The sequence below is a fragment of the Chlamydotis macqueenii genome, chromosome 16 (assembly GCF_036417535.1).
Source record: "Chlamydotis macqueenii isolate bChlMac1 chromosome 16, bChlMac1.mat, whole genome shotgun sequence".
NCBI lineage: Eukaryota > Metazoa > Chordata > Aves > Otidiformes > Otididae > Chlamydotis > Chlamydotis macqueenii.
Window position 1 is genome coordinate 16741862 of NC_141571.1, and position 21678 is coordinate 16763539.

A 21678-nucleotide genomic window follows, 5' to 3' on the forward strand; every position below is an offset into this window, starting at 1 on the left:
TGCTATTTTCTTCGAAGAATTCAACATGTCACATTCTGCGGGCAAGTGCTCTTAATTCTAATATACAAAAAAGATGCTTGCAGGTATGACTCATGCCTTAGTTGTAATGACACTGAAGCTGAAAAGTGACAAACAGAAGGTGAGAGAATTATTTTGAGTCTGGGTCTGTGAAACAAATTGCTGCAGCAGTGTCCTGCAGACTATCAGAACCCTTTAAAAAAAAAAAGCACGCTATCAAATTTATAGGATCTTTTAAGGTGCTTTTCCCTTTTCTTTAACATTGCCCTCTGGATTCTGTTAAAGTAGATCTATTAGAGACTGGCCCATAAAAAAACCTGTGTGTATTTGCAGGATGTGTGTGTGTTGGGGGAGGCAGGAGGACGGGATGAGAGAGGGAGTGAAAACAGTTGTGTGCACACACACCTGCACACAGGCTCATTGTGTGTAACACTGGGAGGAGCATCTCTGGGCACTTTTGACATCTCCAACTGAACTTGGGCTTGGATATTGCTTGGGCCTTTGGTATTTCACAAGAAAGTGCTGACCATGATCAGCAAATACCAGTTAGTTCGTTAACTGCTGCTACTGCTTCTTGCATTTTGTGCCATGAGAAAATTGTAGTTAAGAAGGATAGCCTGGTGTATGACGCTTAAAGAGGAAGTTTTTAGGGATCAGCTTGCTAAGTCTTGGCCGTTATTAGCAAATTGTTGCTTAAGAGGAAGTGTTACAATGCAGAAACAGTTTGTTTGTGGTTTTTTCCCCATTGCTGTAGATTAAGGTTTTTACTGTCCACTTTATTGTATAGTTCTTTTGTTTAAAAGAAGGATTCTTCTATTCAGTTCAATCTTTCAGCTTGACCTCTCAAATTGTGTTTTGCTATTTATTTAAGCTCTGCTCAGTGGAGGAAATTTGTGAGGGAATCAATAGCCTTATGCCCATCAAATGCACCTCATTCCCTCCCAGCCTATGTTCAGCTCTTAAACAGGTAGCCATTTAGATGGTATTACACTGAGCAGATGCATTGAGACAGTCATTAACTAAGCACCACCAGGCCAGGCAAACAGCAGATGCTGTTGAGGGATGCTAGCACAAGTAGATCGGGTCAGTAACTCTAACTGTTTCAAATACTAGTATATGGACAAACACTTATGTCCTAAGAGTTTGTGCAATCAGTACTCCTAACAGTGTGAGAATGGGGTAAACAGGCCTCTTTTAACCTCCGTAGAGAAAAACAATACCTGTCATTTCTGCACTCAAGCCTCTGCTCTGTGGATGGTTGTTTTTTATTAATTTCCTGAGCTCTTCAAGCCTGTCACAGAAAGGCTGCACAGCATGAGCTCTATGCCTAGAAGAGGTAAAGTGGCGTCATCTGCACTCAGGCCTCATTATATGTTTTTACAGAGGTCCCAGCAAGACAGGCCTAAGCGAGAACACGGCCAATCTTGCTAAAGTGTATTGATTCAATATCTTTCCTCTTAAGACCTCACTGCTGGACATCTGCTTGCTTTGTCTGTATTTTACAGTGCCTTTGCCTTTCAAACCATTTTTAACAAATACTTTAAATGGCATTGCAGTTCGCTGACTCTGTATCTACAGGAAGGAATCTAGCCCGTAGTCTATTCTTGGCACAAATATTGCCATTAACACAAGATTTATTCATACCTGAACTATTTTCTGATTCACTAAGTTTCATGCTAAAATATAGTTTGCAGTTTGCCATAGCTTCTGCTCTCTTTATGGTTTTATAGTATTTAACTCCAGTATGGCAATAGGTGGATTATCTTACTTATTTGTGTCTTCTCGAATATTCAGAAAAGAAAAATGCTGAAACAACCTATCCATAATCTCAAAATGTAGTGTACTCCAACAATTCAGAGTCCTTTACAAAACATAACCCCACAGAGAAAGCTAACATATGGTACGTTATTCAGTTGCCTGCTCCTCGTGCACAAAGATTTTTTTTTTTTTTTACTTACCAGCCATGCTTCCTTGCTCCTCTGTGCCTCGGACTTTGTATTTCTGTGAGCAACTGTAGGCCTATATGATAAGAGCTCAAGTTCTGGTTGTGTGGCAGCATTTATAGAGAAAACTTTAGGCCTCTCCTTATGTTCAAACTAATTATAATTCACATTAGGTAGGTGAGGCAGGTAAGTCATACCAGTGGGCATGTAAACTTCCTAGTGACCATATATTAGCTCATGGGTTTTAACACATTGCACTTATGCAATTCAGGCTATTTATCCAGAAGGTTGAATGAGATGCTTAGAAAAGTAGAGCATTTAATTGCATACCTGGAATCCAGAATTTCACATACAATTGATGCGTCACCCAGGAAGGGATATTTTTTGAGTCAGTATGAATTAATATCTTTTCCCAGTATGATCCACAGATGACTATTCATGCAATAAAAGTATATATTCATAATGAAATTCATAGAGTTCCCTCCCTATGAATGTACTCATAAGTCTGGAAAAAAAACAAACAAACAAACAAACTTTTCATTTACCTCATCAGTACTTTTTTGGGGATCACCACAGTAATGCCTTTGTGTCAGCCCCTCCTCAGAGTCTCTGTGAATATACTAATGGTATTAATGTTGTAAATGTAATGTAAGCTACTATTAACTTGACAAACCCCTGAATGCTGAATAGCTCTGAGAAGTGGATTGCAGGTGGTAACTCTTCATGCACAAAGAGAATCTTCAGCCTCATAAAATAAAATGCTTATTTTGTAGCAGATACAAATTATGACTATAATTTGTGCTTCTATGGCGATTACTCAGGTAGTTTCTGACTATAAAGGCACAGCAATAAACATTAAAATACTTTGATCTGCACACATAGGACATTTTATAGTTACAAAGAAAATTATTTTGGTAGCATGGTCTCACAATATTTCTTTTTTTTTTCAGCTAATTCTTCATTTTTCCTATCAGCCCTCTAGCAAATGAAATGGCTTTGCTTCACTTCATTGTTCAGTGCTTTGTATTCCTCTATAATATCATGTCTTACGACATGATATTATGAATCCTCCAAATTACATAATTTCAGACTTTTCAATCTCTTTGCATATTTATATCTTAATTTGAATATGTAATGTATTTCTGAAACTCATTCAATTTCTTCTGCATACCTTTTGACATAAAGGAAACAGAAGTGAACATGATGCAGTAGGGAGAATACACTATGAGTAAAATGGTGACAATGATTTTATCTTTTTTATTAATGCAATGTTTGTTTGTTTGTTTGTTTTTAGTTAAGCATTTGCTCAGCCCACAAGAGTGTATTTGTTCATGCTATACAAAGGAATGGTGTCATAATGAGATAGAAAATAACAAGATTCTGGAGAAGATAGCTGTGTAGGTGGACAAAAATGGGCATATTGCAAATCTGTCGAAGAAAGGCTGCACAAAAATCTGATGAGTGGAATCTACAATAAGAAAGGATAGGATTGGAGTGGATGAAATGAACTTGCAAGGGGCTTGTAAGTAGCATGGTCAGTGAGCTGATAACCTCAAGGAAAATGCTGCAATAGATGGAAAGGCAAGTGGAATCAATTGTTTGAAATGGAAGAGAATACTGTTATTAGAGAGAAGCCAATAAGTGTGGAAGACTAAGGAGCAGAATTAAAGGAGAGCAAGAATTGGGATGGAGCACACCAGGAACTGGAGAGGAACATGAAAAATTCATGCATTTGAGACAAAAGAGAGATAGAGAAATGAAAGATGGAAAGTTAGGCAGGAGTACACCTAAGGGGAAGAGGAAAACCACACATTCTGTGGGGTTTTTTTTTGTTTTGTTTGTTTAGTTTTTTTTTTTTCCATGGAAGAAATATTCCCCTACAAGAGGAAAAAAGGTCACAGAAATGAAGGAAACTGAGTCAAAGATGGATGAAACTGAACCAGAAATTACAGTTTGGTATTCCTTAAAGTCCAAGAAGAGTGAAACTGAGGAAAAGGAGAATTAAGTTTGAGGAAATATCATCAGGTGACACCAGGAGCAGGTATTAGGGTAATCCCTAACGTAGGGATGGTTGGCAGGGGTATGAGTATGAGAGAGACAGAAAACCTAGACTGAATCTATGAGTCTGGCTGGAGTAAAGAAAGCAAACAAGATTTGAGGAGAGATCACTGAGCAAGAATCACAAGTAGACCAAGGAACTTTCTGAGGATTATTTTCAAGGCAATACATCAGCCTATATTTGCATTTTAGAGAGTTAAGTGAGTCTCATTGCAGGTTTAAAGAAGCATTCAAACATTAAAGAAGCTGCCTTGATTGTTTCTTTTTATGAATGAGGCAAATGAAACTTCTCTAGCTGTGCAAAAAGGCAAATACTTTCTATTGTAAGAGAATAGTGGCTGCTGTGATTTGCAAGCATAAGATAGGTTCAACAACAGAAACTTACTATTTTGAACAGGATTTACTTTTGGAAGTCTGAAGCCACTTTTAAACCGCGAAAGAGGGGAAGGGACATGTGTGAGTAACATGTTCTTATTTGCAGATATTATGGCTTTGATACTATCCATTTTGTGTCCCTGGAAGCATAATAATTTCATAGAAAGAACATCTGCAACACTATAATCTGTCCTTGAACTTTTTTTTTTTTTTTAAAGCTAGTATCTGTAGTGAATAGTTATCCCTATTTTATAGCTGGGGAAACCAGCAAGATAGGTACCATGACTTGACACTTTAAGTTATCTGATACCCTAAGTCTCATCCCAGTACATTACTGTCAGCCCTTTTGTCCTATTTAATCACATCTTTTATGATAAAAATACTGAAATAATGTTTCCCTTTGGAAATCTTTTGAGCAAATAACCTTGTAATAAGTGATACTGCAGTAATTTATCATTTTTATTTAGCAGAATAACCATTGGCATGATTCGGTGGCTACACAGGGAAAGAACATGTCTCTGGTACCAAAAACCCCACAATTTTTAAACTACTGCTATTGATAGTAACAATAACAACATTGACTATTGCAAGTGATTCTGCAAATGAATCTGGCTTTTTTCTTTGCATTCAATTTAAAATACTCAGTAGCATTCTGAGAAGCCATGAAATCTGCAGGGCTTTTTAAACATGCAATTTACATTTTGTATCTGAAATCTGGTTTCTAAGCCTCACGTATTCAGGTAAACAGAAATATTCATTTTCTTGGTCCTCCCTCTGTTCAGGTGGCTCATATTAGCACAGTTGTGCGTGTGTCACTGCACAAACATGTTTAGGACATTTCCTGTAATTTCATACTCCAGGCTAGTTTTGAGAAACCAACTTGTTTTAACAGTTATTTCTTCTTTGTGAACCATGAAATAAGAAGTTATTGGTGTAATAGCAGAAATTGTAAGTGTACCAAGTCTCTTCCTTTGGGCAAAAGGGGGAAAAAAGTATTGCCTCAAAAAGGCAAGCTACTTCAATCTTGCTGTGTCCTCATTTCCCTTAATAGTGCTCTCTCTTCTTTGACGTTCTTCTGTAACCGTGCGCTATTAGGTTTTAATGAAATTTTTAAATAATCAACTGAGAGCAGCTACTGATGTAAAATGAATATAGCAAAGCTAAATGTGAGACTGTATAGAAGGGGAAGGCGATCTTACTTTAAACAAGACTGATTTCAGTCACTCACACTCATTCTCCTATAGATTTCAGTCTTTCATACTTGTTTTCCATACCCATATGGAAGGAACCTATGGATCTGATTTTGGTTGAATAATGGCCTACGGTTCCTGGAAGCTCATTATATGTCATCCATCTTGTAGGCAGTTAAAGATTGAGAGAACTAGAGGTTAAGCATGTTTACATGATGGTTTTTGGGAGAATATCGAATAGCAGAATAACACTGAACCAGAATAAAACCAATGTTTTATAGATGATGTTGCAGGTGAGTATAAGATGATGCTCCTACCTCTCTAATAACCAAAGGTTAACTGCTGTTTTTAATGTTTCCAAAATTTTAACCCTGTAGTGCATGATGGCGAGTGATGTATTAGGGCCTTTCCTTTGAGGGAAACCAAACAAAATAGAAAAAAAAACCCACCATCATGTTAAAAAGAACATGCATAAATTTAACAGCTTCTCAGTTAAAACGAAATGTAAAGTTTACTTGTTTGTTATAGAGATGGAGCCAATGACAGCAAATGTTAAACGGTATGTCGCAGTTCAGCCCCGATCGGGACCAGACTACGCAGTCTCTCTCTCTCACTCCCCCCACCCTCCGAGAGAACAGGGGGAGATAATACAAGGAAAAAAAGGCTCGAGGTTTGAGATAAGGATGGGGAGAAATCCTTAAAGTTACCGTCACAGGCAAAACATACTCGACTTGGGGAAAACTATTCATTTATTTCTAAAACTAGCAGGAGAATGAGACAGGGAACAAGATAACCTCCCTCCTCACCCCTCCCTCTTCCCGGGCTTAACATTATCTCTACTACCATCCCCCCGCTCTGAGTGGCACAGAGGGAGAAGAGGGAATGGGGGTCGCGGTCAGTTCATCACGCATTGTTTTACGCTGCTGCGTCATTGTCGGGGGAAGAACTCCTCGCATTCCTCCTCTGCTCCATCGTGGGGTCCCTCCCACGGGCCACAGTCCTCCGTGAAACTGCTCCGGCGTGGGTCATCTCTTCCACGGGGTGCAGTCCCTCCAGAACAGCTGTCCCAGCGGGGCCTCCACGGGCCACAGCCTCCTTCAGGCATCCGCCTGCTCTGGTGTGGGGTCCTTCACGGGCTGCAGGGGGATCTCTGCCCCTCCGTGGGCCTCCACAGGCTGCAGGGGGACAACCTGCTCCACCATGGTTGTCACCGCAGGCTGCAGGGGAATCTTGGCCAGGAGCCACATTACTCCTCCCCCTCCTTGTGAACTGACCTTGGGGTCTGCAGCCGTTCATCACAACAGGCTGGCAGACGCTTCTCAGGATCCTTTTTACATCTTATTCACTTCTCATCTCCTCTCCACTTCTTGCAGCCAGGCCGGGCCGAGTTGGGCCCAGTCGGCTGCCCGGCGGGAGGCCAGAGGGTGAGGCCTGCAAGGCCCACAAGGCTCAAGCCTCCCTCTCTTTGCCCCCGCTCAGCTGCTTCACATCTTCTCTCTCTTTTTTTTCTGTTTTCCCCTTCTTAAATACATTATAGCAGAGGCATCATCATGGGACATTCTGCTACCAATCGGCTCGGCCTTGGCCAGCAGCGGGTCCGCCCTAGGCCTGGCCGAGTCCACCGGACAAAGGGGAGCGACTTCTAGCAGTTTCCTACAGAAGCCACCACCTTAGCCCCCCCTCTCACCAAACAAAACCAGAACAAGGTAACACCAGAAGCCCCTACAGAAGGAAGTGTTTCAGTGTGCCTAACTAAGGTAACTACCAATAATAGTTGTTCATTATTTCTGCCTCCTGCTTGCACCCTGTTGCTACTGTTAACTTATCTTGCTTAGCTTTGCTTCAGATGGTTCTGTTTGTTATCTTATGTGCATATGTTAAAACAGAAAGATACCGTGCTTAGTTTTCAGATTGTCATGGCTGAAGTTGAAGACACCAGAGAAACATAAACAAACTAAAGTAATAAAATCAAGTAGATCCAATTGGGAGCTACATCCATCTCGAAACAAGATAAACCAAGTTTCTCATGGTGATTAGGAGAATAGCTCACAAATATGTACTGCAAAGTCTGTAAATGTAACACAAAGTATGATACATACACATACATTTGTGTGTGATGAAGCATATTTTAAAAGCTATAGGGCACCAATTTATTATCCTAGGTAGATCGTTGTCAAGTGACCAAGGCTACGGAAGAGGAAGTGGGAGAACTGTCTAAATTATAAAGTTGAGAGATCAATTTCAGTAAGGCTCAATTAGTGCTACCCCAGGAATTGTAACTGGGGAAATGGGAAGACAGATAGATAGAAGAAAGATTAAAGCTTTATGTGGAATAAAGTCTTCTTCTCAACTCTACTTTAAAGCAGCTTTAGGAGAATTTAATTTTTTACAGCAGTGCAAGGTAATTTTGCTGGTATCAGCAGACCATAATGAAAATCACTGGAAAGGACTAGAATGGAGCTGGAACAAGGAAAATGCTGCTGCTGCCACTGAAATTAAATAAGCAGTTGTAACAACTCTCACCTTAAAATTCCAGAGACAAGGAAAGCCTTTTACAATAAGGATTTTCAGATTCATTGATACTATGGGAGTGGCACTGTTACAAAGCAGACGTGAATGAAAGTGAGTACCAATAGCATTGGAATTGCGTCACTTTGGGGTTTTGCTCAAAACTTCACCCACTCTGAGAGAGACTGTTTAGCAGCAGTCTGACTATAGCAGTCTTTTGCCCTCCATAGCCTGTTTGCAATCCAGTCTGCTTAGACTGGAGTACCTAATTTACCTAATGTACCTAATGTAGTTTTTCAGGAGTAAACCTAATTTCTGGAGTACCTCCTGAAGATAGTATCTCCTTCAGGAGGTACTCCTGAAGTACCTAATTTCAGGGAAATGAGTAGGTAGCAGAGTACCACCCACCCAAGGGGCACAGTGGGCACTAATATTAACACATGTGGATTACTGTACAGGCCTTATAAGAAGTGGATCTTGGGCATTAATTGAATGATCGGCAGAGCACAGTTGTGTCCAAAATGTGAACACAAAGTTCCAGCAAAATCAACCTCTAAAGGCTTCTTAGTCTAACAACTGGCCCTCTTTCTCTCCTATGGCAAGCCCAAATAACATACTATTCAACCCCTAAAAGGGGGCGAGTGGGAGGTGTATTTGTGGCTTGTATATTCTCATTTACCTTGCTTGTGCATATTAGATTGGCCTATACGCTTATATACCAACTTCATATTTTCATGGTTTTCTGCAGAACATTGATTTTTACTTCCTTGATGTTTCTGTAGGGTGATGGATTTGCTACACCTCCACCAAGAAGTGCTGGCTGACAAACTTATAATGCCATAAAACAGAGATCAATTTAAGACCGACTTGAAAGACGTGAAAGAATATTGCTTCTGGGCAGGTTACTAGCCTTGCCTGAGAGATAGGGATAGGTGAGTACAGCTGATTTTGTCTGACCTGAACAGGTTTACTGTAGTTGCAGAAATTTTATGTCAGGCTTTAACACCCTACAGTAATAGTATATATGTGTTTATAAATTGTGTTAACCCTGGAATGTTAGGGAATGACCGCACACTGCCACAAACAACTACAGGCTAATACCTGCAGGCCTTTACAAGCTATCACAAGGCAAGAACAGTCAGGAGAATGTAAACACACCCCTGCACGAAGGCCCTCGTAGCTTTGAGATATAATTCAAAACTTCCACCCACCCCCAAACTCATCCAGTCCCGTCCCAAAGCTTCCAACTGTCCCCACATGCTATCCAAACCCTGCGCCAAAGCTTCCATCAACCCAAAAACATGCCAAAGCCTGACCCAGGGTCCCCAAAGTTGCCATCGGCCACCCAACAATCCCCAAGCCTTGTCTCAAAACTCCCACCGGCTCCTGATCACCCCAGACCCTGTCTCCGGACCGGCACCTGCGGGTGACAGACAGGACTGCCGGGGTCACCCCGGGACGCGGGGGACTCCCAGAGGCCTTCACCACACCGAACGCCACAGCGGACAGCTCCCGCCGCTCCCCCCAGCCTGGCCCGAACACCCCCTCCCCACCCCGTAGCTCTGTGGCCAATCGGTGAGTGGTTCCGCGCGGGCCAATGGAAAGCACACGCCTTGTTACATGGAGAGGGCTGGTGCAGGCGCAGTGCGGACAACCGTGCTACACTGCAGCCACCTGTTGACTACAGCTCCGTACTGCATGTGCCCTGCCCAGGCCTGTGGGCACAGCAGCCTACCATACTTACTGCTGCCCTCTCTTATAGTACTGCAGCTGGTCGCATGACGCATGCGCGCTGCGGCTCGAGGGGCTCCCTTCTGTCTTCCAGTGGTGCAGGCAACCACCTCCCGGAAAGGGGATGCTCTCTGCCGCCCTTCCCCGAGTTTTGGGCGGTATTGCAGCCAGCAGCTTTACGTATGCGCGATACACCCTGCCATGCATAGCACTGCCCTGTCGTTAGACTCCAGTCCTATGGCCGGACGACTGACACATGCGCACTGGTGCCTGTCGTGCTCACTGGTGCCCTCCCTCAATTAGTCTTCAGTACTGCAGCCAGCAGGCCTGCGCTTGCGCACTGTGTCACGCAGGCGCCATTTAGTAAAAGTCACCTGAGTTCTAGCTAGTGGCTGTGGTTGCTACCTGTGAACCCTGGGGTTCACAGGCCATCAACATAGCCCGTCCCTGGTTGCAGCTGCTCCTCTGCAGTCTCATGCAATGGCGCTGCATCTCCCTGTTCCCACTGCTACCCACTTACATCTCTGGGACAGGTCAAGCTGCTGCGGTCCAGATGTTGCTGCACGTCATCCCAGGTGTAAGCAGCATGCTCCAGTGTGCATGCATGAGGCAGATGCTGCTTGGTGGGGGTAGTGGTGCAGGCAGCCGCAGCAGCACTGTGTGTGAGCATGTGGGACCATGTGCAGTGGAGATGCCTTTTGGGGTCTGTGTCATCTTTTTGCTCTCCTGCCCCATCGCTGCGTTCCTGGACAGCACGTGCATGGTGCCCAGGAGCAGCATCATGCTGAGGTGGGGCAGGTTCCTCCTCCCAATGGCAGGTGAGAGCCAGGCTGGTTGCTGCCAAGAGCCCAGGGATCCACGCAAGGTAAGCACAGCCCTCCAGGTGGCTGCCAGCAATGTGAATGGGGAGGTCTTCTGCCCATTGGAGCCATCGCTGCCTGGAGGCAGAGGTGGAGGGCTCTGGCTGGGCTCTTCTTACCAGGAGCACAGGGCACGGCCTGCGCAGAGTGTGGATTTGATTTTCCCTTTTCCTTGCATCACCGTTAGGGCCCTAGTTCCTCCTCAGTCCCAGATGGTGCATGCACTTGCCCCTGTGGACAAAGGCAGCCTGGAAGTGTGAGATATGTTCACCTGATTCGTGTTAATGTGAAGCAATACTAGGGTTGCATGGTGAAATGTGACCCTCTTTGTATATGGAATCTTTAATTATTTATATATGTTTGTTCTTATATAGCCATAGGCTTAGGGGAAACAGGAAGATATGTACATAGTTCTATAAGTTTTGTTTAAAGTGATAAATGTATTTGGGAGGTTTATTTAAGTTATTAAAAATGTGTTTGTCAGGATTCACTCCTGCCTTAGTAGTTTGACATAATTAAGGATTTTACCTGCGTAACAGTGCTGTTTGCATAAGAAGGACACTTGACAATGGAGCGAACAAAAGGCGGGAAAAGCGGGCTGGGGGCTGATGACCATGGGCACGTAAACAACCCCAAAGATGGGACCAGCCGCTTCTCTACTTTTAGCCTGAACACCTGTATAGTGGCTAGTGGTACGCTCTTTGCCAGTCAGTACCTGCCGCGAACAGTGTGAGTAACCAATGGAATGCAGATTGTGAGCTCCCAGAAAGGAGATGGGCACGATGGGGGACCGGAAGAGGTTATAAATACTGTAACTGTAAACAAAGGGGTGTGCGTCTTGATGGAGCGGAGACTCCCAGCGCACCCAGCGCTGTTTGCTTGCCTCTATTCAATAAATTGGAAACTATAATTGGAATCCTGTTTTGGGACTCAACTCATTTATAACAGAAGTATGGGGAGGCAGGCAGGCCGGCCAGCCGGCCCTGGAGCACAACTTTGGCACAGCATCCCAGGGAGGGCGGCTCTTCTTCTGGCAAGCCTGCCCTAGAGTGCTAGGAAGTCACAAAAGCATCTAGGATCAATGGGTTGAACAGATTTAAGGTCAGTTTCTCCGTTAGGCACAATGAGTGTAGCCACAAATGAATTAGTTGAGAATTTTAACTAGAGAAGCAAATCAGACATTTGCAGTCACCTTGAGCCCTCTCCTACCCCTCCAGGCACAGGCTGTGGGAGTCAGTTAAGCAGGGCACCAACTGAGTGAAAACCACAACCAGCATCCCCAAGCCTTGCTCAGCCCATACAGCTGACCCAAAGTCACTGGGCTTTCTAGACCCACATGTTGCACTGGGTCACTCATTGCTTCTGACATCTCCCCAGGCAACCAGCAGCAGCAGGACAAGCATGTGTGGCATTGGTATGCACTAAGCACCCTTCTGGAATGAGACCCTCATTCTAACACCATGCTAGCACCTTGCCTGTATAAGGGCCCAACAGAGGCCCCCTGCAAACCAGTTTGCCACAAGACCCTAAACCTATATATTCTGCCCCCAACCCTCAACGACCACCAGACCCTGCCCCAGCATCCTCACAGACCCCAAAATGCCTCACTAACTCCAGAACATCCCCAAAAGCTTGTCCCAAAGCCCCAGTCAATGCCAAAACCACCCCCAAACCCTCTGTCAACAGCAGCAAACTAGCCCTTGAATACATTTTATTCTTGGTTAGTACAAGTGTCATTAGAATCAATAAGGGGAAACACTGAGTCCCAGCTGGGCAGTCTGCAGCCTGCTTGGCACCAGCACGACTGGAGGCTGACATGGGTCCTGCCGGCTTCATGGCACACGGGGATTGATCTTGTCACCTGCAGTGGGACCGCAGCAATCCTATAGAGCTGAAACACTGCCAAACCCTCGCACAGATCCTCCACATCTTGTCCCAGTTTCCACTGACATTATGTGTTGTGTAAGTAAGTAGTTATCTACTATTGTTAATAGCATCTTGATTTTTATTAATAACATTAGTTTATAAGGGGTGTTTGAATAAAGTACCAGGTGGGACCTTTCTCTCTTCCTTTGCTCAGTAGCCTTTTAGAGGATAAGGAATTTAGAGAATCTTGTAGTTGGAGACTGTTGATGGTTGGACACATAGATGACTACCAGGTTTTTTTTTTCTCTCTTTTTTTTTTTTGCTTAGATATCTTTTTTAACCCTCTGTATGTGCAGGAGGACTTTCTAATATGGACAGTCTGGGATAACAGTGCTGTGCACAATGCTTAAGGAAAACCTTGAGATGAACAAGTAAAAGATTGAGGAAAAATACAGGAGCAAACTGAAGGCTATGGGAACCCCCAGTCATGCAGTGGGAAACAGCACGGATTTGGGATGCATTCTCAGGAGAAATGTGTTATGCCAGCTCACAGCACAATGGATGCTATGAATTACCACCTTTAATTACTAAAAGGGTTGTAAAGGCTGGAGGGACTAGAGCTGTCTGGCTATGTGGCACAGAAGATTACGGAGCTTAAGTAAAGTATAAAAATCAATCTAAACAAGAAACAGGTCCTAAATAATAGATAAATGTAGCTTTAGGTACTGTCAAGATAAGTGTTTCCATCAATCATGCTTAAAGCTTTGGTGAAGTTCTCTGAAAATCACAGCTTCATTAGACTTTTTGGTTTGTTTTGCAGGTTAATCCTCTGAAGAAGAGCAATGTGAAGAAAAGCAGCTCTGCTGCATGATTCGGTCATTCATTTTAGTTATCTTCTGTGAGGCAGGCATCCATGTATAGGAGCAATCTAGGCAAGGTATGAAAAAGGTGAAGTTGAAATAGAGGGAAGCAAATTAAGTGCTATCCCCACAAAATGCCATGTGGCCCTTTTGGAGTGCACCAAGACCCTTCATTTGTGTTTTGTAGTGCCCCAGTGACCTGTTACCCCTCTGAACCCTTCAATACCCATTTTGGGTTGCCCCTGAAGTCTCCATGTGCCTTTCCACATGCCCCTGGGCTGTGTGTTTATCTCACAGTGTGCTAAAAAGTTTTCTGTTTAGCTTTCTCCCCGTCTCAACAGTTTTACAGGTGCTTTTTTTGTGTGCTCCTGGGTCACTGTTTTCCTTTCCCCTCCATTTTACTTCATTGTATGTCAGAGCCTTCTGTATGTCCTCTAGTCCATCAATCCACTTTTCACAGTGTCCTCACAACTGCTGGCCATCCTGCTTCAGCACCCTCCAATTGCTTTCTATTCCACTTGCGAATTCTTTAAGTCCCTCAAGTTTCATTATACCTCTTTGCCTTTTGGTGCATGCTAGGGTGCAACCACAGCACCTTCTCTTCTAGTGTTGTGCTCCAGAGCCCCGTCTGTTCCCTGCAATCTCCATTTCTCTCTGTCTGGCTCCCTGGCCCCAGTTTGTAATTCCTCCCTCTGCCCCATGTAGCCTGTCTGGATTTTTTCCTCAGTCTCTCTCTGGCTTGTAGCCTGTCACTTTTGTCCTTTCTCTAGCTCTCTGTCTCTGGCTCCTCAATGACCCAGTTTGAGAATTCCAACCCCCTCCTCTTCTTTCTGTACGCATTGCTATTCTTTTGGCTCTCTAGCTCTCTTTTTCCGGCTCCCTGTCCCTATTTCTTAATTCTTCCCTCTGCCCTCTAGCATGTAGCTATGTGGTTGGTTTGGTTTGTCACCCTCCTGCCCCCTTCCTCTATTGTTTGCTGTCCTGGCTCCCTGTCCCTGTTGTTTCATTCCTCCCTCTCTGCCTTGTTCTTGTTGCTTTTTCTTTTTGTCTTTCTCCATCCCTCTTGGTCTGGTTTCCTGCACCTGTTAGTCTTTCCTCCCTTTCTGTCACGCTGCCCATCTCAGGTTTTTCCTGTATCTCCATCTAGCTCCTCGTCCTTCTTTGTCGGTCTCTGTCCTGCTCCCTCTCTCTCTTTCTGCTGCCTCTTCCTCTCTCTGTGCTGCTTATTTGTACACCTCTGTCAGGTTCCCTGTCCCCATCCTTCTCTCGCTGTCCCTGCCTCCTGCTTTCTCGATACACCCTCCCCTGTCCTGCTGGCTGCCACTTCTACTCTTCTCTTCTAGTGTCCTGGTCTTCATTTTTGGCAGCCTCCATCTCGGCCCAGCAGCCCAGTGCTGCAGGAGCCAGCAGACCCGCTATCTGTTCCCCATTGAACCAATGAGCACGGCTCTGGGAACAACTGCCGAGGTGTCTCAGGGGCAGGGGGAGCGGCAGAGGCCCTGAGCTCGAGAGGAGACTCGCTCCTGGGACTTGCTATGTGTGCGACTGAATAAACACTCACCATCCTCTTTGCCTTCACGGCTGCTCCGTTTGCACTGCCTTTGCATGGGCCCAGAGGCTGTGAGGAGCACCAGAGGAGGAGGAGATGCAGCGTGGGGGTCAGGCAATGGCCCCCAGTTCCTGCCGGGCTCCAGCTGAGGGCTGGGGCTGGAGGAGCCCCAGGTGTGGCCAGTGAGGCTGATGGCGATGGCCCCTCCCTGTAAAGGGGTGGGTGCTGCTGGAGGGGCTGGTGCTGTCCTGCTCCGGCTGACCGTGGAGGGGCCAGTGTGGGAGAACAGAGGAGAGAAGCAGTCACCGAGCGTCACCGGCCTGCTGCTGCGCCGAGGGAGAAGGTAAGTGGGGCCCAGGCGAGTGACCGGTGGGTCCCGGGGAAAGCTGCGAGGAGAGCGGTAGTGCCTGAGAGGGGCGGCTGGGCTGGCGGTGTGCGTGTCAGAGACACGGAGCGAGCGGCTGGTGAGGAGAGCTGCGCCTCAACACAGCCGGCGGCAGGGGCTGTCCTGAGCCGCGCAGGGGGAGCGGTGTCCCCGCACGGAAGGCTGCCTCCGCGGCATGCTGGGAGTTGGGGTCCTGGGGAACGGGGCTTCTGGTTGGCCATGATGGCTCCCGGAGCATGCCGGGAGGTGCAGTCTTTCCGCACTCGGCTGCCGGGCGGTCATGCCGTGATTGCCAGTGTCTGCCGGGAACTGTACTTTTGGGGGACTCGTTGGTGTCGCGTAGTCCTTGACAGCGCCGCAGCCTCCGCAGTGCGGCACCACCTGTAGTTTTATTGCCGGATTTGTGTGCTTTTCTGCGGCATCCAGCTGCGGCCGCTCCCCGACGAGCGGTGCGGCAGCCCGAATAGCGATGCTGCAGGTCGGGCATCGCGCACGCGGGGTGTGGCGGTCGCCCGTGCTCCCTGCTGCTGTCCGCCGATCCCGGCCGTGCGGCGCCGCGGTGCGGTACCGCCGCGCTCGTTGCTGCCTCCCGGTAAGGAAACGCCGCTGCCGCCCCACGTGCGCGCTGCCGGCGGGCGCTCGGCGCGCAAAGCGCGGAACTGCAGCGCCGGCCCCGCACAGGGACAGAGCAGCGCCGCCGCCTCCTCTGCCGCGGCAGGGCGGTGTGCCGGGCGCGCTTCCCGGGGGCGGGTGGGGGCCAGGACCAGCAGTGAGGTGAGGGAGCCCCTTTGGCCGGTGCGGGGCTGTCTCCTGCCCGCCGGCCGCCCGGTATTGTTTGGTATCATTTTCCCTGATGCGCAGGGATGAGCTGTACACCAAAGGCTGACAGAGGAGGGCAACGATCACTGTAAGAAGGTGGGGTGGTCGTGTGGTGTCGGAGGGAAGATGTGACTGAGGGCTCCAGGAGTAGCTTCTGGTTTGGGTTGTTTTGAGGGTGGAAGCAGGGAGTGAACTCTCTGGGATGTCAGCACTGGAGCTGACTCGGGAAGGTGAGGGGTGATTGTTGGGGTGTTCTTGGTGAGGCGTGATGGTGCTGGTGAAGGTTGAAGCCTTGTTGGTGTTTTAGAGGTGGTAGCCGAGCCTCGGCATGGCAACCTGTAAAAGGAAGACGCAGGGCCAGCGAGCAGCCAAGGCAAAAGAGGGAGAGACAGGCAGCTGTGCAGGCAGGCTGCAGTTCTGGGCAGTATCTCAGCATGTGCCTTTCTTCTGGTTTTTTTTCCAGGTGCAGCAAGCAGGCTTGGAGAGGTAAAGTCCTGTGCTGCTGAGCGGTCCAAGAAGGTGAGGCGGTTGTCTACTGGGTTGGTGTCTAAGAGCAAAGTATCCTGTCGTAACTCAGTGACGTGTTCCTCTTTGGTTTTGTAGTTTCTGTGCAGGCTGACTTTGAAACTGCACGAGCATTTGAAGTGAGCCGGGTAGGAGAAAAGAGGACTGTGGGTCTGGTCATTTCCCAGGAGCGCAACAGCAACTTTGCGTCCCTCAGCGTCTGAAGCACCACAAGCAGCAGTTGCGGCATTGGAGTAGAGCAGGTGAGCAGAGCACTGTGGTGCTTTTGAGGAGGAGAGTGCCGCAGAAGAGATTGGTGGTAACTTGTGTGATGGTGAACGGCAGTGCTGTTTGATAGGTTTTATTTTTGGGGTTTTAATAGTCAGCGTGATGCTAGGGTACGCTGGGCAAGAGAGTTGCAGCCTGTGTTGTTCTGTCTTTTATGTAGTCTCTGTGCTGGATGATGTTTGTGGGCCTGTAGATGCGCTGGCAAGGGCCAGTGAGGAGGAGCAAGAGCTTTCAGTGCTGGCACTTTTGGTGTGGGAGCAGTCATCCGAGGTTTACCATTTAGAGGCCTTTTTTCTGGTGGGCGGCTGGCCTGAGGTGATGGTAAACGTCGGAGCACTGGTTGTCTAGGAAAGCCCAGAACCCCAATGTTTGTGGTCCTTTAGATGCGCTGGCAAGGGCCGATGAGGAGCAGCATGCGCTTTCAGTGCTGGCACTTTCGCTGTCGGAGTAATTGTCCAACGTTCTTTATTTTTAGGAATTTTATTCTTGTGAGTGGCCAGGCCAAGGTGATGGTAAACGTCAGTGCGCTGGTCGTCAGGGAAATCCCAGAGCCTTCCTCTTCAAGGAGTCTGTTCACAAGGGCAGAAGATTTGCTGTACTCTTTAGTGGAAATATTGAACTTGGGACATACAGGGTGAGGAAATCTTGGCTGTATGTAGGGTTGAGAAAATGTATGTAGACATCTGTGTCTGTCCCCTGCCTGTATCTAGGACAGCGGTTCTAGTGAAACTAGAGCTGCCAATGAGTCAAAAAAAGGTACAGTTGTCTGAAAAGTGCAAAAGCTCTGGTGGTCATTATTAACAGCTGTACGAAAGGTGATGCAAAATACTCTTTCCTCCACTTGGTTGTAGTCTTGGCAAACCTCCCCCAAAAAGGAAGCTTTAGATTCCTACCTAGCTTTAAGCTAAAGGGTTTTCCCCCTCTCAGCTGAATGTCGACTGCCACCATTTCACTCTGGTCGCCCTTTCTCCTGCCGTGAAAGTACAAGACAGATGGAAAGGAGCTGTAGCGGTCTGCAGGTACAAGGTACGTCTACGATGTGTGCCCTCACTTTTCCTAAGGTACTATGGACTTCAAAGCTAATGGTAAGAATGTGCCAACTCTCCTTCTATATTTTTATATGAAATATTTTAACACAAATGGTAAAAATAAGGCTTGTTCTGGAGCATGTTATGCCTATGCAAAGCTTACTTCCCTCTGTTTATTTTCTCACCCTTGAAGCGTAATCTTCCATTTCTGTACACTTACAATTAAATGATTCTGTGAAAATAGCTTTGTACTAGAAGAGGAGGGAAACTGTTAGTAAGAGTTCAGGTGCTTGTGATAAAAGCTTTATGCTTTTTCAGTCAGTAGGATTTTAAAGGATCTTATAGTAGTACTTGAAAACCTTTCTGAGATACTACCATCTGTACTAAAACCAAAGAAGAGACATGGACAAAACAGGAGAATTTGGTATTGCTTACATGGCTTTCCCAAGAAGCGTTAGCAGCCTTGTCACTAGTGACAAGAGTGAATCCTGATGTGGTTTTGGTGAGTTGCTGCTTCAATGATGCCCTTTTTCCTTAACCTGCAGTGTGTAACTTTTGACTTCAGTTGGAAAGAGTTTTTCCAGAATGGAAATCTTTCTCATTCAAATAAGTTGCATTTTATGAACTTCCAATCAGAGTGGATCTTCAGAGATGATGTACTTGACAGTAGAAGTCATCATCAACAAGACATTTCACTCTCTCTCAAAAAAAAAAAAAAAGGAAACTCATCTCAATTTCCTTCCAAACACCCAAGCCCAGCACGGTCTTCCAAAAGTTGATGGCAGTGCAGGCCTTTGAGGTCTTGGTTGTAACAGTTGAAATATCGTAAAAACGTGTTCCTCTGTGTGCTTCAGTACAGCCAAAGGCATTAGCGAATCTGCCAGTCCTTTTTGGTAGCCTTATGGATTTTAGAACTGGGGATGGGATGTGGTTTGTTTGTTTTTTCTTTTATTTTGAAAGTAAAACCATATGAGGAATCTCTTATCTCACTCATTTTTCTTTCATAAATAAAACTTAAAAAAAAAAAAGTTAGAATTGTGTAGCTTACAAATGGACTTGCATTGTTTAAACTGTAACTGCCAAGTACCTGCAGCATACAATTTATTAGGTGTACTTAAGCAGTTAGGTATTTGCTCTACGTGTTTAAAAAGAGGCAACTGAATGTTTCAGGGTTCTTTTCCCAATCTTTTGATGGAGCGCTCTGAAGTACTTTAGTTCTGTCTCACTTTCAATTGTGAATTTCCCTGGCGATTCAGCAGCGACTCTCTTGGGCAGTGCAGCTGGCCAGATGCCCCTCCTAATTACGCAACACACAAAAAAACCCCTAGTCAAGTGGTAACTGTGTATTTCGGAGACAGATAATTTAATTATATCAGTTAATGACTCCATGATTTAAATTCATGCGAAAGGAACATAACGTACTTTTTCTAGTACAAGCATTTAAATTGGATTTAGGTAAACATAAACACATCTTTTTAATATAAAGTGAATTAATGAGAAGTGCTTTTTATTTTTTATTTTTACACTTTACTTTCAGCTTTATTGACCAAGCAAAGAAGATGTGCAGCAGCAGGGCAAGGGCTGTTGCTGTGGATCCGTGAGCGTAGATGCTGCTGCCGGTACACCCTTGTCCTGCAGCCTGGCAGGGGTGAGGCTCCCTGCAGCCGTGCTGAGAGGAAGGGAGGAGAACTTTTCCAACACCAGCAAGAGTTGTTACTGTTACACTATGAATGTGTTCAGATCATCTCAATTATTCTTAATACTGATTTTAAGTGTTCAGATTGCTCTAGCTTTTAAAGATGTGTTGTATTTTGAGTTGACCTGTTTACCTAGAATCCTCGTTTAGCTCCACTACTATGCTATCCCTTGTTCTGACTGAATTCCTCTACTTTCTTCTGTGCTATTTTTTTTTTTTTTAACCTGCTGAAATACAATTTGGGATTTTTGTTTTTCAAGTGTCTGGTTGTCGGTGTCTCGTGGTGCTTGGTAGATCACCCCAGCCCAGGTTTGCCTGCCAGTCGTTCGGCGTACTGAGGGTGAGGGCCCAGCCCTGTGTCTGGAGGCTTCTGACTCTGTCTCCAGCGAGTGCCCCGCGGGTGCAGCAGCAAGGGCTGGCCGCTGAGGAGAGCCCGGGGCCAACAGGGTTCGGGGGCGGTTGGTGTCCTGGGATGGGGGCGGAGGGGGAGTATACAAGTCTAAATGGATAATGTATATAAAGTGTAAATAGATAATATATATGAAACGTGTGTGTAAATAGATACATGTGTGAATGTCTGTGCTGTGTAAGGTTTTTATAATGGAAAGAAACCCTATTTGCAGAAAAGATGTAAAAACTTGCTCCCTCCCATCTCTATTGAAGAGAGAAAAGTGCTTTCAAAAGCTGCCCCTTCTCCTTTTCCCCCTTTTCCTCCTTTTCCTATCTCTATTTGGAGCCAATGCCCCAACATGGGGATTTTCACCTGCGGGGCTGTGCACACAGAGTAGGAGCTGCCAGTGCAGCACAAACATACCCCAAAACTTTGAATATGGGTCTGCAATTGGGGGGAACCCAATTAAAATCAGTTTGAGGGGGAAAAAATATCCTAATAGTCTAATTCTGGCTCCCAAAAAAGCCAGATCAGCCTGGATTTCTGCAGCTGGAAAGCACCCCCTCGCATCCTTCCATTTTCGTGCACAAAACCAAAAGCAAAAATTGCTAATTTTTATGTTGTGGAAAAGTGCTGAAAAACCCCAAAATTGAATATTTTGGCAAAAAATGCCAAAAACCTGGATTTTAATATTATGGGAAAGCAAAAAAGAAAAACACCACCTTAATTTGGGAACAATCTGGGGTGAAAGGCTGTCAGATGGAGGGACAGTCCTGGGGATTACCCTGTGTGGATTACCCGGTCTGAGTCAGTTACCTGGAGTGGATTATCCGTTGCAGGTCATCCCAGGTGAGTTGTGTCTGCTGTGGATTATTCCAAGTGGACCCCCGGTGTAGGTCATCCCCACACATGTCCCCCCATGCACCTTTCTACCCACACCCACCTCGTCCGTCCCCATCCATCCCCACCTCGTGTCCATCCCTCCTGCCCCCCCCCGTGTCTCTGCACCCTCCCAAATGCTTTCCACTGAAATGTTCCCCTGTGATTGCCCCCCCACCGTGCCCCCTGCCCTCCTGTCTTGTGCCCTCACTCCCCTCTCCACCCCTGCTCTGCCTCCCTGTATTTGACCCTGCCCCCCGTAACCCCTCTGCCTGCAGACCCTGGGGTGATGCCTGCCCCCCACATCCCCAAACTGAAACCTCCCACCTGCTTCCCTGCACCTCACTCCATCTCAGTTGTTTTAATTTATAATTTGCAATTGTTTTCAGTTTTATCATTTTTTTTTTTTGTGGGGGTTTATTGTTGTCTCTTTTCCTCACAAGGGGTATTGGTGGTGGTTTGTTTCTTCTTAATTGTTAAACTGTTTTCATCTCAACCCACGAGTTTCCTCACTTTCACCCTTCTCATTCTCTCCCCCTCCCACGGGGACGCTTTTTGGTACAGAGGCCACAAATGTCACTGCCCAGGCTGCGCGGGGGGAAAGGGGCAGCCGTGCCCCGGGAAGGGGTGACCGGCTGCGGACGGCGCGAACGGGAGGGAGGAACCGGCCGTGGCTCGTCCGGCTGAACACCCAGGACCGGAGCGGTAGGGGGCTGCTGCCACCTGGTGA